The sequence below is a fragment of the Carcharhinus amblyrhynchos genome, chromosome 14 (assembly GCF_965287045.1).
Source record: "Carcharhinus amblyrhynchos chromosome 14, sCarAmb.v2.hapA, whole genome shotgun sequence".
Taxonomy (NCBI): domain Eukaryota; kingdom Metazoa; phylum Chordata; class Chondrichthyes; order Carcharhiniformes; family Carcharhinidae; genus Carcharhinus; species Carcharhinus amblyrhynchos.
The window spans coordinates 34263082-34280644 of NC_137337.1; the positions used below are offsets into that span (position 1 = coordinate 34263082).

Consider the following 17563-nt stretch of genomic DNA (forward strand, 5'->3'; position numbering starts at 1 on the left):
ACACAACTACCAGCAAAGCCACCGAGTGATTTTTCAGTACTGGTAAGTTTATAAGTTGTTCTTGTCTTTTTGCAATGTTGAACTGTCCATTTGGAGTTCAATGCATCTCTTCACCAAAACTTTTATTGTATCAATTTCTTTCAAATTGTTTTTGTTTTCCTGTGTTTAGATACAGCTTCCTTTATTTGTTCACTTTACCTTCCAGAGGTAAATCAAAAATTTGATGTTTAGTTTTAGTTCTAGGGCTGGGATTTCCCGTCTGCCTCATTGTCCTCCTAAGGCGGAGGCCAGTTTTTAACTGCTTGCAAGTGGCCGCCTGGAGGTGGTCCAGAAATCCTGGCAGGCTAAGAGGTCCTGCCTGTGTGCTGAAGGTTGCCCTGTAGATAGGCCAGCCCCTCCAACAATAGCTTGGTTGCAAGTGTCAGTTCTAAATGAGAGAAGAGGCACCTCTGTTTTGATGTATCCCCTCCTTCATTTATTTTCCACTCTTGCCTCCTGATCTTTTCCAGCTGGATGGCCTCTGATTCCCTCCAGATTCCTTTCAGATTTGAGAGCCTTTCCACTGTCCTTAATTGGACTGCAAGCCCATGCTCTGGCTGCCTCAGGTAAAACAAATTCCATGATAAGTGACTGCTTCTGACCTCCATTTTCAGTCTGAAGGCAGGATTCAGGAAGCCCGACAGACAGAATCCTGCCCCTCAATGTCTACGCACTCTCACTTACACAAGGCATGAGCCGATAGTGATTAGCAGCAGGGATCCTGCCAAGTTGCAGCTTTTCTTCTCCCTAATCCAGTACGCTGAGGCAAATTGTAGAGCTTTGACCACCATGGGAGATTTGCTAATTCATTGCAGACCGGGAATTGAGCCACCAAATCTTTCTGTTCTGTACAGAGCAGACACTCAATCGAGAAACTTATTGAATCATTGAATGTTATGGAGCCAACCTCTTTACCAAAGGTATCAGCTGCCTTTAAAGAAACTGGTAAAGATAAGTAATTCAGACATGGAAGGAAAAGCCAAGTCAGCTATGAATTTTTAAGATGATTGGCCTGAAGATCCTGCCCTATGCCTCTCTTGAAAATCACAAGGAAAGCAATGTAAACAAGCAATGGTTGGTGCAGAACCAATGGACCAAATGGCCTCTTTCTACATGTGGGATTCTATAATAATGATAATTGCACGGTGACACAATGTTTTTCCCTGACTTTTTAAGGAACAAATACCGTGCAGTAGAGTGGACCAGCAAATTCACATTGATCTGTCACCTTTTAAGTGGGCGGCACGGTGGTTAGCACTGCTGTCTCACAGCATCAGGGACCCGGGTTCGATTCCTGGTCTGGGTCACTGTCTGTGGAATCTGCATGGGTTTCCTCTGGGTGCTCCGATTTTTTTCCGTACCTTAAAGATGTGCGGGTTAGATGGTTTGGCCATGGTAAATTGTCTCTTAGTGTCAGGGGGTTGGTAGGGTAAATAAGTAGTGTTATGGGGATAGGGCCTGGATAGGATTGTGGTCAGTGTAGACTTGATGGGCTGAATGGCCTCCTTCTGCACTGTAGTGATTCTATGATAAAAATATCACTTGGGAATTAGTTACTATGTATTTGCTGTGACCAATAGTCTATTTATAAATTGTGGTTTTAACTGTAAAATAATTGAACTTGGCTCACATTTCCTAGTAATACATTTTGTAAGTGATCCTATTTGTTCCCAATTCATGCCGAGGGGCTGTGATAATCCATAGTTTGTTATTTAGCTACTCTTTGGTAATGAGTGGGTATAGGACCTGTGTTCTATACAGCCAAACCCTTAGCAAAACCTGATGTTCATTATCTAGGCTTAAGTAGTTAAGAAACTTCTTCAGATCCCCTCAACCGCATGATTTAGAATCTGACTTGCAGAACAGTTATTACAATTCAGTAGTTTTCTTTTAAAGCTGATTTTGTACTGTGAACTTAAGCTTTGCAATAACTTGGTATTCAAATGTCTGTGCATCAACATTTAACATTTATCCGAAAGACATGCTATGCTGGTTGGGTGCATTGGCCGTGCTAAATTCTCCCTCAGTGTGGCGACTAGGGGATTTTCACAATAACTGCATTGCAGTGTTAATGTAAACCTACTTGTGACACTAATAAGTAGCTTTGACTCGGTATTCAAATCTCTACGCATCAACATTTAATTAGAAGGTCACAGTGGAATGATTTGCAACATGGGGATTTCTGACCTTTTCAAAGACTAGCTATGCACAAGTTGTAGTATTTTGTTAAATACCTCATATTTTATGCAAAGGACAGGGAAGATACTTAAATTTTGTTCGATCCTTCATTAGTGTGTCACTTTAAATTAAAGTTAAACTTTATTAGTATCAAAAGTAGGCTTACATTAACACTGCAATGAAGTTACTGTGAAAATTCATTGATTTCCTGCATTAAGAGGCACTCCCGGACCATTATCTTCCCTCATCACAAATGTCTGCAGCCAGAAGTTTTAGAACAACTTTTCTTTTTTCAGTTTTTCACCGAAGTGTACAGACATTCCCAGAATAACATTCATGATTAAATACAGACAAGTATACTTCCTCTTTTTAAACAAAATCACAACAGCATGGAAACTTCTTATCACGTTAAACCTTCAAGAAACAGGAAGTGAACTTTGTTTGGACCACTGTGCAAAAGGACACTGCCCTGGATACAGCCATTGTCCATGGGTATGTAGTGACCCAGTGGCAGGTAGACCCACCAGACATACCTACAAATGAGGTGTCAACCTGCTGAAGCTCTGAATCACGGCTGCACTTACTAAAGACAGAATTAAGCACCCCTATAACGAATGGGTCAGATCTAAGATTCGCAATCCTGTCACATCCTGTAATGAATGGTTGTTGTCAGTCAAACAACTAACTGGAGGAGAGACTGCAAATTTTAAGTTTTTAAAGTTTATGGGTTAGTGTCACAAGCAGGGAGGGTAGCCAGGTTCTAAAGTTAGGGAGAGGGAGCACATAAAAAAGGCACCATGATGCATACCAAATAATTTTAAATTCATTATACGTTTTTATTTTGTATTTAAAATCAAACCATAATAAAAACATGTGTGTTTCATTATTTTACCTTTTAAACATAAAATGAAAACAAAACGAAGCAATGTGAAAAAGGTACAAAGCAACTACAACAGCCTCTTTCGTCTAGGCTTCATTCTAGCAAAGTTATCTATTACTTTATTGTGATCTACCTCAGTGCTGTGTACTTAAATGAGCCGATTTATTTAAATTAAAGCTGCCGCTCTATAGTGGTTTAAATTCTTCAAGTGATAATCACCAAATCTATTTACTCACCCAATCTCGGATGGTGATGTCCGTCGTCGAGGGATGCTTGGTCTTGACTGCCCGTTCATTGCGATGGCTGCATATTTATGTCCTTCGCGGCCTCTGCAATTATCCTTGTGACTGCATACCCTCTTGGGAGACTGCTTGCCTTTCTCGCTGCCTGAAGTCCCCGCATCCGTATCGCAACCTGTGATTGCAGTACTTGGATCGAGGACTTCAGATCTCGGGAAGAGATCTGAGGGGCCCATGAGGGACACCCTGCTGAAAAGATGCCACTTATGAAGAATGTGCTTGGGGGAGTAGTCGCTAACTACGCCATTGGTCACAAGTAAGCTTGCACTAACAACACAATGAAGTTACTGTGAAAATCCCCGAGACACCAGACACCGGTGCCTGTTTAGGTACAGAGGGAGAATTTAGCATAGCCAATACACCTAACCAGCAAGTCTTTCAGACTGTGGGAGAAAACCCATGCGGACATGGGAGAACATGCAGACTCCACACATACAGTGACCCAAGCGGGGAATCGGACCCAGGTCCCTGGCTCGAGGGAGCAGTACTAACCACTGTGCTGCCCATATATCCTGCGCCTTAATGAATCATAGAGTTGCTACAGTGCAGAAGGAGACCATTCATCCTTCGAGCCTGTACCAAACTTCAATCCTGCCCAGGCCCTATCCCCATAACTGCATCTATTTACCCTGCTAATCCCCCTAACACTAAGGGGCAATTTGGCATAGCCAGTCCACTTAATCTGCTCAGCTTTGGACTGTGGGAGGAAACCCACGCAGACACCTGGAGAATGTGCAACCACCCATGCCAGTCACCCAAGGTCAGAATTGAACCTGGATCCCTGGTGTTAAGAGGTAGCAGTGCTGATGGGGGGAGCCTAGCACATCAGTACAAAAGACGAGGCAGAAGAATTTGCAAATATCTTCAGCCAAAGAAGCCGAGTGAATGAATCATCTCGGCCTCCTCTGAAGTCCCAGTGTCACAGATACCAGTCTTCAGCCAATTTGATTAGTTCCATATGATATGAAAGGAACAATAGTTATTGTATAGTGGAGGTGGTTTAATGACTGCACTTAATTGGAATTTCTGTGTAAATCACTTATCAATTATAAATAGAAAGCATATTTCGATATCTAATTGGATAACTTAAACTGTTAGCATGATTTACCTTTCTGAAGATTCTTTTCAATCATTGTCAGTCATCTAAAAACTTTTACTGGATTGCATTCCCAAATCAATTTCACACATCAAGTGAATAATTACAAAAGGATGGCACCACATACTTTAACATATCTTTAATTTAAAGATTTTTGTTGATGTATTCTGAGAGGCCTGATTCATCAAATAAATAAATCCATGCTACAGTACAGTGTAGTTCTATTAAAGTGCAGAATTAAAATGCGAGTATTAGAGACACTGGAAATCTGAAATAAAACCAGAAATGCTGGAAATACGCAGCAGGTCAGGAGAACAAAGAAAACTACAGCACAGGAACAGGCCCTTTGGCCCTCCAAGCCCACACTGACCATGCTGCATGAAGAGAGAAATGAAGTTAATGTTTCGGATCTGTGACCATTCCTCTGAACTGTTTATATGTGATTTTCTCCCATATATGTCGTGATATAAAATGGTGATTGAGTCGCTTCTCTTTTTCAGTCTGAAATACATGTGAAACCAAGATTAAACACAGTTACCTTCCTGCATGTTCTTAATAAAGGTAAGTCCAGAATGGTGGATATCCTGAATAAACGGCACAGTGGTTAGCACTGCTGCCTCACAGCACTAGGGATCCAGATTCATTTCCCGGCTCTTTGCGGAGTTTGCATATTCTCCCCGTGTCTGCGTGGGTTTCCTCCCGGTGCTCCGGTTTCCTCCCACAGTCCGAAAGACGTGCTGGTTAGTTGCATTGGCCATGCTAAATTCTCCCTCGGTGTACCCGAACAGGTGCCGGAGTTTGGCAACTAGGGAATTTTCACAGTAACTTCATTGCAGTGTTAATGTAAGCCTACTCGTGACACTAATAAATAAACTTAAACTTATAGGACCACAATTTCGGAAAACTGGACAGCTACAGCTGCAGTGACTCTACACACTCAGCACGCAAGTGAACAGTGGGCTCTGATACTAAGTTATACAGAGGAATAGAATCTGGGATGTAGATTGTGCCTGTTTAGCACTGGTTGCCAGCTGTAGAGGAGGCAAAAAATCTGCCTAACTTTCCCATCCAGTGATTGCTGGAAGTTGCATGCAGGGGGACCTCAGAATTTGGTTTACTATCTAGAACTGTAACTCTGTTCCTCCACTATTGCTGGTTTGAAATTCCAGAACCCCCTTCCTAACAGCACTGTGGATGTACATACACCACATGGACCACCGCGGTTCAGGAAGGCGGCTCATCCACCACCTTCTCAGGGGCAACTAGGGATGGGCAATAAGTGCTGGCCTAGTCAACAACACCCACATGCCCATGAAAACAATAAAGAAAATGTACAATTCTCCCTTGATTAAAGTATGGAAGGATGGCGCACAACCATTCAAAATTCATCTCAACCTTCTTAAGTGGACAAGAGGAAATTGTTTGGAGATAAAGGATTGGGGTGGGGGAGATGTGGCGAGAAGGGGAGAAAATGACATCATCATTATGATATAACATCACAGCGCCATCCCCAATATATGAAAAGATTTTCTACTATTGTTTTACATGTCCTAGGAAGCTTCAACAAGAAGGTTTACCATTTGTGTTAAGATGGGTTTGTCATGGGATATTGTTAGCTTCTTATTCTAGAACAGATCCCACTAGAGGCAAAGATCTTTATTCAAAAACATTTATTTACATGCTAGCTATTTATAATGTTTAAATACAGGGCAAAAGTGGTGGCATGGTGGCATTTGGGTTAGTATTGCAGCCTCACAGCACCCAGAGACGCGGGTTCAATTCCAGCTTTGGGTGACTGTCTGTGTGGAGTTTGCACATTCTCTGCATGTCTGTGTGGGTTTCCTCCAGGTGCTGTAGTTTCCTCCCACGGTCCAAAAGTATGCAGATAAGATGGATTGGCCATGCTAAATTGTCCCTTAGTGTCCGAAGATGCATAGGTTAGGGGGATTAGTGAGGTAAATGTGTGGGGTTATGGAGATAGAGTTGGGGGGGGTGGTGGTGGTGGGCCTGAGTAAAATGCTCTGTCGGAGAGTTGGTGCAGATTTGATAGGCTGAATGGTCTCCTTCTGCACCCTAGGAGTTAGTTACTGTGAGATGCGACTCAGACATCCTCCCTCAGTGAGTGACATCATTGTGACATAGCCTGCTTTGCACATGCTCAATATGCTCTTATTAGAGTTAACCCTTTACACCATTTTGCTACAATATGAACAAAGCAAAATGCCACTATTGGAAAATGATAAATTCTAAATCTGTTATTGTTTATTGAATAGTTTCCAACTGAATAATGATGGGGTTTTTTTTTGTTTGCATGGTGATGACATCTGAATTTCATGTGTCAAATTAAATTGTTAGTAAAAATAGCAGCACGACAGTGCATGAGGAGAAAAACAACAGGAAATATCAGAGTTTCTCAGATCCCTTTCACTGGCCCTACCTAACAATAAGCTTCAATCTCAGTTCCTCTTTCTGCTGGCTTCTTACTGGCAAACTCTGATATAAACTATTTGGTCGGTTGATTGAGTTTGGTGCGGGTGTAATTTGGATGGTAAAAAAAATTAATTAATGATTTTTTTATACTTCTTTCTGTTATTTTGGTCCTGTTTGGATGTGTCACCCACATTTAAAATGTTCCCATTATTGAACTAATGTCCTACATATACACACTAATAAATTGATTAGGGGCTCAACTGGTGTTCAAAACTTCCTTTTTGTATTTGATTCTTTTTCAATGAATGTAATTCATAGAATCATCATAGAGTCCCCACAGTGCAGAAGGAGGCCAGTCAACCCATCGCGACAGCACCGACTCTCTGACACAACGTCCTACCTAGGCCAGCTCACCCCTGCTCTATCCCCCTAATTGCACACATTTACCCCACTAATTCGCCTAACCTTACACATCTTGGGACACTAAGGAGCAATTTGGCATGGCCAGTTCACCTAACCCTGCACATCTTTGGACTGTGAAAGGAAATCAGAGCACCCACAAAAAAACCCACGCAGACAATGTAAAAATTTCACAGTCACCCATTGCTGGAATTGGGTCCCTGGAGCTGTGAGACAGCAGTGCTAACTGCTGTGCCACCATGATGCCCCTGCAGGGAGTCCCAGAAGGATATAAATGTGTGATGAGAACAGAAGGCACCAAGGCAAAGTGATGACCAATTAGACTTTAATTAATTCCATGCATTTTCTAGCATCTGGATGAAGCATTATAGTGCCAGTCACGTGAAAGGAGGTCATCTACCTTCTAATTCTGCTCATGCCTGAGTTATGATGTGGAGATGCCGGCGTTGGACTGGGGTAAACACAGTAAGAAGACTCACAACACCAGGTTAAAGTCCAACAGGTTTATTTGGCAGCAAAAACTAGAGGCATTTGCTACCAAATAAACTTGTTGGACTTTAACCTGGTGTTGTGAGACTTCTTACTATGCCTGAGTTAGCCAGTCTGAGCTGCTGCAGTAGGCTTCAATATTATAAAGAGGTAATATTGCTTTTCATCTTTTTTATTGTGGGACATGGGCGTCGCTGGCTGGCCAGCATTTATTGCCCATTTCTAGTTTCCCGTGAGATGGTGGTGGTGAGCTGCCTTGTTGAATCGCTGCAGTCCATGTGCTGTGTGTTGACCCACGATGCCGTTAGGGAAGGAATGCCAGGATTTTGATCCAGCGACGGCGAACTTAATCCATTTCCGCTCCTGATCACTGCCCGGCAATCCTCATTATTACTGAACATGTGTTGGACATCACCTGACAACATAGCTAGGCTCAGCTTTATTCAGCTTTATTCAACTATCTAAGCCAAAGTAACCTCCCAACTCCTTTCCAGGCTCTCCTACATATTAAAAATATTGATAGAAAAGCAAAATACTGCAGATGCTGGAATCTGAAACATGCTGGAAAATCTCAGCAGGTCCGACAGCATCTGTGGAGAGAGAATTGAGCCAACCTTTCGAATCTAGATGAATGTTTGTCAGAGCTGGTGAAGGGACATCCAGGCTCCAAACATTGGATCTATTGTCTCTCCACAATTGCTGTCAGGCCTGCTGAGATTTTCCAGCATGTTCTGTTTTTGCTAAAAGTGTTGAGCTGGGGCAGGGTACTAGTGGATACTTTCCGTCATTAGAAAACATCTCAGTGAAGGTAAGGACAAGAAAACAAAGGGGAATAAAGAACTCGAAAAACAATGGGGGGAAGATGTGAAGGGACGAATCTTCTAGAACAAAGAACAAAGAACAAAGAACAACACAGCACGGGAAACAGGCCCTTCGGCCCAACGAGCCTGCGCTGCCGTCCCACTGTCTCAGTGACCTATTCATGATTTTAGTCTATGCCTAATGTGTGAGGATCAGGGAGGTCCAATATAGGGACAATTTGTTACCCAATCAATCAGCCTAAAAGCACATCTTTGGGATGTGGGAGGAAACCGGAGTACCCGGAGGAAACCCACGCAACCACGGGGAGAACGTGCAAACTCCCACAGACACAGGCCCAAATCCATGTGTCCGCACAGCAACAGAGATAGTCTCTGAGCTGTCATGCTGCCCTCGAGATGGTCCAGTTTAAGCACACTAACGACATGAAGCAATAGGCAACTCCCGAAGCAACGTCCAAGAGCAGCCCACTACATCCTGCCGCATGCATGCCCCTTGCTGGTCAACAAGGTGGACTTAAATGCCTGTGGAGACAAAAAATTCATTATTAAACAGGCAAAGACTAACATCCCTGAGGCAAAAACGTAATCCCAAGCCTACAATGTTTAGTAAGGCCTGCTATATCCCCCTATATGTAGCCCGCTCATGTGGCTGTCTAAGTGACTCTTAAACAACCCTAGCGTGCCTGCTTCCACCACCTTACTCGGCAGTGCATTCCACACCCCCACTACCCTTTGCGTGAAAAACTGCCCTCTAATATTTGTCATACCTAGCCCCCCTCACCCTAAGCCCGTGACCCCTCGTTCTATCCATTTCTAATAGCGGAAAAAGCTTACCACCATTTACTCTATCTATCCCCTTCATAATCTTATAAACCTCTGTATTCTAGTCTCTGTATTGTCGGAAACAGGATGCGTGAGTGATGATGTGCGTCAGGACCTTGTCTGTGGAAGCCTGAACAATAGTACAGACATGGAAATTGCCCAGAAGTTTAACTATCTCTTAGTCAATTCCCCTTCCCTCTGGGACCCTCCACAACAGTCTGGGTTTCTGGAGCTGGAGTTAGGGACTTCAGGCAGTTCCCTGGCACCTACCTGAATAGTTCAACAGGAAATGTGAGATTCTTTAACCTACTCTAGCTCCTGGCTAACTCTAGAATTGATGCACCAATCAATTCCCCTCAACCCAACACCCATCTCAACCACTCACCACCACTCCCTTCAACTGCCCGACTATCTCCTGACCTGACCATCCCCATCTGGCCCGACGCAACAACCTGAGAACCCCTAACTTACCCGTCCCAACCCAACCAGACTGACCCCTAGGCACCCTCAACTACACTGTACCTTTGCCCTGACCCGACTACTGCTCAATCTGGCTCAACTGCCTCTTGACCTCCCAACTGCACACCCCTACTCTGACGCAACTAACCCTCAACATGATGTGACTACTCTGTGACCACCCACGTACCCCTTGACTGGCCTTCGACCTGACAATACACCTGACCAACTTACTGCTTCCAATTCTATTTCCCACCTACCCAGCTGTCTACCTATCCCACTCATCCACATCCCCATTCATTCACCTATCCACCTACAAACTCACACACATACCCAATCACCCATCTGCCCACCTACCCACCTTATCCACTTAACCATGTCAACCATCTACCCACTCACCGATCTATTCAGCTAACCCACCTATGATAACATGATCCCATTAAGGGGTGACCCTTTGTGGGCCACATGATCCAGCCTATGGAACAGAAATGCGGGGTGCCAGGATAATTGGGAGTGAGGGTGTACGCCTTGGTGGCTGGAAGGACCTCATTTGGAGGCAGGAAGGAGAAGAAAGCAGAATTGCATGATGTTTCTGTCAGACCCTATAGTATGGATAGTTATCACAGTTTAAAGAACCCTTTCTGTTGTTGGAGCCACATCAAGTTGCCTTCAGTTACTACACTGGCGACGAGTAAAAACAACATCAGTCACTGGGAAATTGTAGCATGCAGTTAGATGGGGGATGGAAAAGAATCATTGAAGTCAAGAAGAAAAAGGTATAGATGCCCTTAAGATTTCTTTAATCGGGAAGATAGAGTCATTTGACCGAGATGTTGAGAGCTGGGGGCGATATACGGGAAGGTTGTGTTATTCCTTTATGGCTAACGAAATCACAATAGAAGATAAACAAATACTACTCACAGTCTGTGGCTCATATACTTAGAACCTAGTGAGGAGCTCAACATCACCTGAAGCTCCAGACACAGAGTCTTTCAATCAAATCATGGAACTGCTGAAAGACCATTTTAATCCTTGACTTTAAGCCATAGGTAAAGGTACAAATTTCATTCTGCTGTCAGGGAACCAGGGAAGATGGTCTCAGGGTTCATGGCCAGACTGTGATGTTTAGCAGAGCACTGCAAATTTGGCCCAAGTTGCGGGGAGATGTTGAGAGACTGATTGATCTGCGGGATCAACAGCCTCACAACACAAAAAAAGCTACCGGTTGAAATGAAAATCTCTTTGGAAAAAGCCCAGGTGGCAGAATGTGCTGAGCAAAGCATGAATGAATTACATTTGTGGTAGGAAACTGCTGCTGCGAGGAACAGCCTGAGTGAGGATGAGGCACTAAACCAAGACTCCCACTTGCCCTCTCAAGTACTTATAAATGAGTTAATTACACTAGATCAAAGAAGAGCAGGTGATGTATCCCAGCCAATATTTATTCCTCAATCAACATCACAAAAAGAGATATCTAGTCAAAATTATGAGGGATCTGGAAAGATTAGATGGGGAAGGTTATTGGCAGAAGGATCAAGAATGAAGAGAAACCAATTTAAGTAGTGGGTGGTTGGGGTCTAGAATTCATTGTCTGGGAGTGTAGAGTGGAGGCAGGTTCAGTCGTGTTTGACAAAAACAATTGAAAAATCATTGAAACAAGGAAAAATTTCTGGGGAAAAGACAGGGCAATGGGACTAACTGAGTTGTTCTTACAAAGAGCTAGTGTGAACTCGATGGGCTAAATGGTCTCCTGTGCCGTAACCATTCTATGATTCAGGGATTGCCACAATGCTGTACACGGGAGCTTGCTGTGCATTCTGTCTGCCATGTTTTCCACATTACAACAGTGACTATACTTCCAAATCATTTCATTGACATGATGCACTTTGAGGCAACCTGGAGTCATGATGATAGGCAAAAGATGTTTCTCTAATATCCTACTGGAAAGTATTGCTACATTGCCTTGTTCAGAATGAATTATTTTACAATTTATGGAGGAGAGTTTTGCAATTTCTTTATATATTATTTTTTCCTTCATGAAATCTAATCCTTCCTGAGCCTCTGTTTTAGACCCTCTTGATCAGTGACTGTTGGTTGGATAATCAGGATAATTGGATACTGGTGTAGATTCATGCCAGCAGCAAAGCCTTTTAAATCACCCCAAAGCGTTATTTTGAAACAAAATACTCTTCCAGTGAGTTGACATTATAACATTGGCCCAGCGCCAACATTGTAAAAGGAATGACATCTTCCAACTCCAACTACAGACCTCAGCATATTTGATCAGCTGGATTAGAAGGTGGAAGGTAAAGCATGTTCTAAAATGTATAAAGTTTATCAGTTGCAACAATAGTTAGATGAGTGAAATCTATTGTCCTGTGAGTTTCTATATTGCCTGAAATTTGTTGCTCACAAGGGAATTTGAATGAAGGCTGTTTGGTCCATGTGATTTTATCCTTAATCTGGTACGTTTACAGAATATTAGCTGTTTCTTAAGTCACCCTTTATCCTGACCTCAAACAATCTCAGGGAATACATTCCAGCTGTTGGTCTTCTCTACAAAGGAGTGTTTCCTGACATCAGTCCTGAAACTTTCTTTACAATCCGGAGCATAATGTTAGTTAAAGCATGGTTCTTGATTTGTTATCTATTCGGGGTTCTTCAGGTTTGTCCATTTCCTGTAATTAGCTATTCTGGACTGTTGTTTTGTTAAAACCAGTATTATTTATTTACAGCTCTATGTATGTTCCAGCAACTTTGCATGAGACTGGACTTCCCCCTTCAGATCTCTGTTATTCAGGCATGACACATCAACATCAGGTGCTTCTGATGTTAACTCTTTTCCTTCCTAGTCTTTATCCCAATTAGATACATACTCCTACGTCACCAGATTAATCTTTACTTGCTTTGACCAATCTCCTTGATCATAGAATCCTTAGAGTACAGAAGGAGGCCATTTGGCCCATCGAGCCTGCACCGACAACAATCTCACGTAATTACCCTGCTAATCCACTTGACATTAAGGGGCAATTTATCAATCAACATAATCCACACATCTTTGGACTGTGGGAGGAAACCCATGCAGAGAACATGCAAAGTCTACACAGACAATCATCCGCAGCCACAATTGAACCTGATTTCCTAGCGCTATGAGGCAGCAGTGCTAACCACTGTGCCACCATGCTCCCCTCTAAGATTACATTCTTAGAGGATGTTACTTCTAGAGGATTTCAATCTAAAGCCATGGAGGCAATGCTGAGATTTGAAGTCAGGATCTCGTGTTTACTAGACAGGCATTCTAACCAACTAAGCCACCACTAAATGGATCTTGTTCTGATCCCTGTTTGAGGTTAAGAACTATCTGCACTCTCTATTTAGTTGATAGCGTTGATGTGAGTGTCTTCCCCCTGGGTGGCTGCAGAACTGTGTTTTGTTTCTTGTTCTTTAGGTTGATCAGAATCTGAATAGCAAGCTCAAGTTTTTATTGGATTTCGTTCTGTGGATATTAAAGTGCTACGGCTTCTCCGTATAGCGTTGTCCATCTCCTGTAAGATCTAAGTTGTGGAGCTCTTTCAATTATTATGCTTTCGTTCAGTTAGTCTTGCGTCCATATTCTCTCCCTGGACTACAGGACTGATCAACCTCATGCTCTGTGCCCAAGCCTGCTTGTATCTTTGTTCCTTCTTATGCCCTTTAACCCTCTCATAGCCACTTGTTGTTCTAGTTTCTGTTGCAGAGCGGTTTGTTGTGTCCCCAGTCCCCTTCCCATTGATAGCTCTGATGGTGAGAAGTCATTTTGTAACAATAAGGTTCGGTAACTAAGAAGGTGCTAAACTGAAACCTTCATTCTATCAAGGCTTTGATGGCTCAGGGGCCTCTCCACAGCTTCTCCATTTGCTAGTGAGCTAGTCATATGAATGAATCCATATTCCTTCACAAAATTGTGGAATAATTCATTAGCAAATTGTGGACCATTGACTGACATTACAATGTCTGGGGTGCCTTGTAGTGCATGGATTCTCTTCAGTGAGTGAATGATACTTCCGCTGTAATGTTGTGCAATGTGTTTACTTCAATCCATCTGGAGTAGTAATCACTGACAATAGGAAATAGCTTGGCCTTTAAAGTCAAATAAATCTTTTCCCAACCATTCCCCTGGCCACGATGGACAAGGGAAGGGTAATAGTAACACTCTTTATTCTTGGCTGCTTAGTGCACATGTACAGCAATTCAAAATTAATTCTTCCACAGAACATGTAATGCCTGACCGCCAAACTGATTACTGGGCTCTTGCTCAACAATTTGCTCTCCCTAAGTGACCTTGGTGAATTTTTTGGGGAATATCAGGTTGCAGTGTATCTATTCTAACATTCTAAACAGTGGTCAGCGAAGACAGACTAATAAAGCATTCCAAGCTGTGATCGAATATTGGACCAAGAGTAGGATGATCACAGAACTGAAACAAGCTAAGGGGATAGCACAGTGGCACAGTGGTTAGCACTGCTGCCTCACAGCGCCAGGGACCCGGGTTCAATTCCGACCTTGGATGACTGTGTGGAATTTGCACAATATCCCTGTGACTGCATGGGTTTACTCCAGGTGCTCTGGTTTCCTCCCACAGTCCAAAGATGTGCAGGTTAGGTGGATTGACCACACTAAATTGCCGCTTAGTGTCCCAAGATGTGTCGGTTAGTGGGATTAGCCCTGGTAAATTTGTGGGGTTACAGGGAAGAGTTGTAGGAAAGGGCCTGGGTAAGATATTCTGTCAGAGGGAGTTTGTTCAGAGTCAATGGTCAAATGGCCTCTTCTGTACTATAGGGATTCTAACACTGACACCAAAATGAAGGACAAAGCTCTGCCAACTGTGGAGAAAGCAAAGAAGAATGGGACAAACTCAGAGTATCTAAACACAGTAGATGAAATGTCATGTAATTTTAAACTATGTGGGGTATCCATCTACTTCAAGTTTAATGCTCCAGTATTTAATTCCTGTTTCAGTCATTTTTTTTTGCTGTGCTTCTTCATCTCCTTGTATGTGATGTGGCTTTAATATTTCTTCTTTATTTTTGCAGGCTATCAGTATTTTAGATTGACAGACAATTTTAAAACGTCATAACTTCCCACAACACTCTGCTCCCACATTCTTCCTGCTTGTGCAGGTTTTTCCCGCCATGCCAAGAGCATTTCTAGATGGCAGTCTGCATGCATTTCCCCATTTTCATGGGCTTCTTTCTGCTTTGATACACATGCCCTTTACTGGTCTATATATTTATTGGCCTCACTCATTCATTTCCAAGGGATCTCACTTTCCTCATGTCCGCTGCCACCATGTTTTGTCCAGTGTCTGGGCTGAGATGGGGGTTCTTCGGGATTTGTTTATTGACCTTAAGTAAGCTACTATATGACCATTATTATTTATTATGACCATTATTATTTATTTACCGTTCTATGTACATCTTAGGAACTCTGCGTGATGTTTCAACTTCTCTTCTCTCCCAATGTGAGTTACTCGGTCCTTAGTCATTACATCAAAGTTGCACCAACATCAGTTGCTTCTGATATTAACCCTTTACTCTACAGTTTTGGATCTGCTTTTTCTAGTCCATTAGGATCTTCCATTATAATTTCTAAGAAGTCTCTATTTTGAATGCCCTTGGTTATAGATGGGAGAGTATTATATTAAACAGCCCCAATTTCTCCTCTTGCATCTGTCCATAAATAGAAAGGTGTTTTGACTTTCTTCCTGCTTTATAAAGTGATGACAGTTTCCCAACACCTCAGCTTTCGCGTGATTCAATTTTCTATTAATAATCCCACAGCAAACATGTGATAGGATGAGCTCAGAGGGTTAGTTTATTTGCATATGCTCAATCCCAGTGGTCTATGCACACTCATACTGTAATGAAAGAAAAATTTACAGGGCAAAGAGCACAAAGAAAGAACTTTTGTTTCACATGAGTCCAGAGTGCAGAATCAAAATCCAATAATGGTTTCCTTCACAGTCATAACAAGGTTGAAAACTAGATAATTCACTTTTCCAGTGGAGATGACTTCCACAATGAGATAGGCACACAGATATTGATTAGTCTTGTAGGAGATCAGACAGAGGTTCCAGTTGAAATAGATGGGCCCAGTCCTTCAAACCTGGACATAACTCTTTCCCATCCTGCTGCTTGATAAATGGAAAAATGACAGGCTGCATTCTTTTTAGTGCTATAAGACAATATTAGTGGTTTCGCTGGCTAGAGGGTCATGTCATGTGATTCCCACCACCTCATTTTGCCTTTGACAAAGGGTGAGTATTTCTTTGTCTGGGTCTCAGGTCATTGAGATTAAGTCTTAAAGGGAGGTGGCGGGGTCCTTTATCATAGCAGACTAATTGACTCCAATTGCCCAGGCTGGACCTGGCTTATGAAGTGTAGATGGCCTTTGTATTTAGTTTCTGCAGCCCATTAGAGGATCATTTGGCTTTCTTCAGAGATAACGAGGTGTCAGTTTCTGTGAAGCTGCCGGATTAGCTCTTATTGTTTGAGGGTCACAGGTGGACATGGTTTCAGCCATTTTAAAAGGATCTTGGTTCAGTTTTTTAAAACTTTTGAAATTAGCCATGAGGATAGCTATATAATATATAAAAATATAGAGGCCAAAATTGTCCAGCCGTTCCTGCCGGTGGGAACTTCCAGTCCTAGCGACCCCCTGCTGCATGTTCCCTAGTAGCAGAGGGTGGAAACAACACGAAAACCCATTAACAGCAGAGAGACCAGAAAATCCTGCCAAATCTCCCATGGGCGGACACCCTTCACCACTGCAAAACATCTGGAGGAGGATGGAAAATCCCACCCAGAGTGTGAAATCTTAGCAACCTGTCACCCATCTTATCTGTAAATACTACAATTTATTGTTAACATTGTTTGACCATGTAATTCAGACTTAGGCATTGCTTATTCTCCGTGTAATAGCTTTGAGTTTTATTTATTAATTTGCTGTCCTTAAGGGACTGACTCATTCTGAAGCCCTGTCTCCATAGACACCAGATTGCCAAATCTGTGTCCTCTATGAGCGGTACAAGTTTTGCTGTGTACATGTGTCTGTCCCATTCCCATCTATGCATTTTGTTCCACAAGTTCATAATCGATCGGAGGCCTCACACTTGGTACAAAGGATCATAGACTTTCCATTGCCACTCCGGAGTTGTGCTTTGAATGTGCACGTCACAAGGTAGGTCAGATATTCTTACTTGTTAGATTTTTTTAAAAATGTAAGCGTTTGTTTGAAATACGATACATCTCCTGTGAGGGTTTTATTGGGGGTGGGGGTGGGTGGCAGTTCCAAGAACAGTTAATGAAATGGATCTAAGGCGAGTGAGGGAAAGGGACTAAGATCTGGAGAAGGAGCTGAAAACTTGGCTGATTTGGGGGGAAGAGACAGGGAGAGAGGAGGAGGAGGGGGAAGTAGTTGGGTCCACAGTGGTGTTGGTGACATTATTGTCAGGAACCTGGTGGCAGCCAGTAAGTCAGTGAGTTAAAACTTATTTATTTTTGTATGTTTGCTATGCAGATTGTAACAGGGCAGTAATGATGAAAGGCAGTTAAATAAATATCTGCTTGGTCCTGTGTTTCTCATTTAAAAACAA

General features: G+C 42.7%; 1 protein-coding gene across 3 annotated transcripts in view; it reads left to right on the plus strand.

Moving 5' to 3' along the window:
• pld4 (phospholipase D family member 4) overlaps positions 1 to 17563 on the plus strand; it is a 44818-nt gene continuing 27255 nt past the window's right edge. For 2 of the 3 annotated variants that reach the window (XM_080201985.1, XM_080201987.1), the window contains exon 1: positions 16910 to 17148. The gene's annotated coding sequence lies outside the window, so the exon portion shown is untranslated. Of the gene's footprint in view, positions 43 to 16909; positions 17149 to 17563 lie in introns of those variants that run through there. The other variant, XM_080201986.1, reaches the window with a different exon arrangement.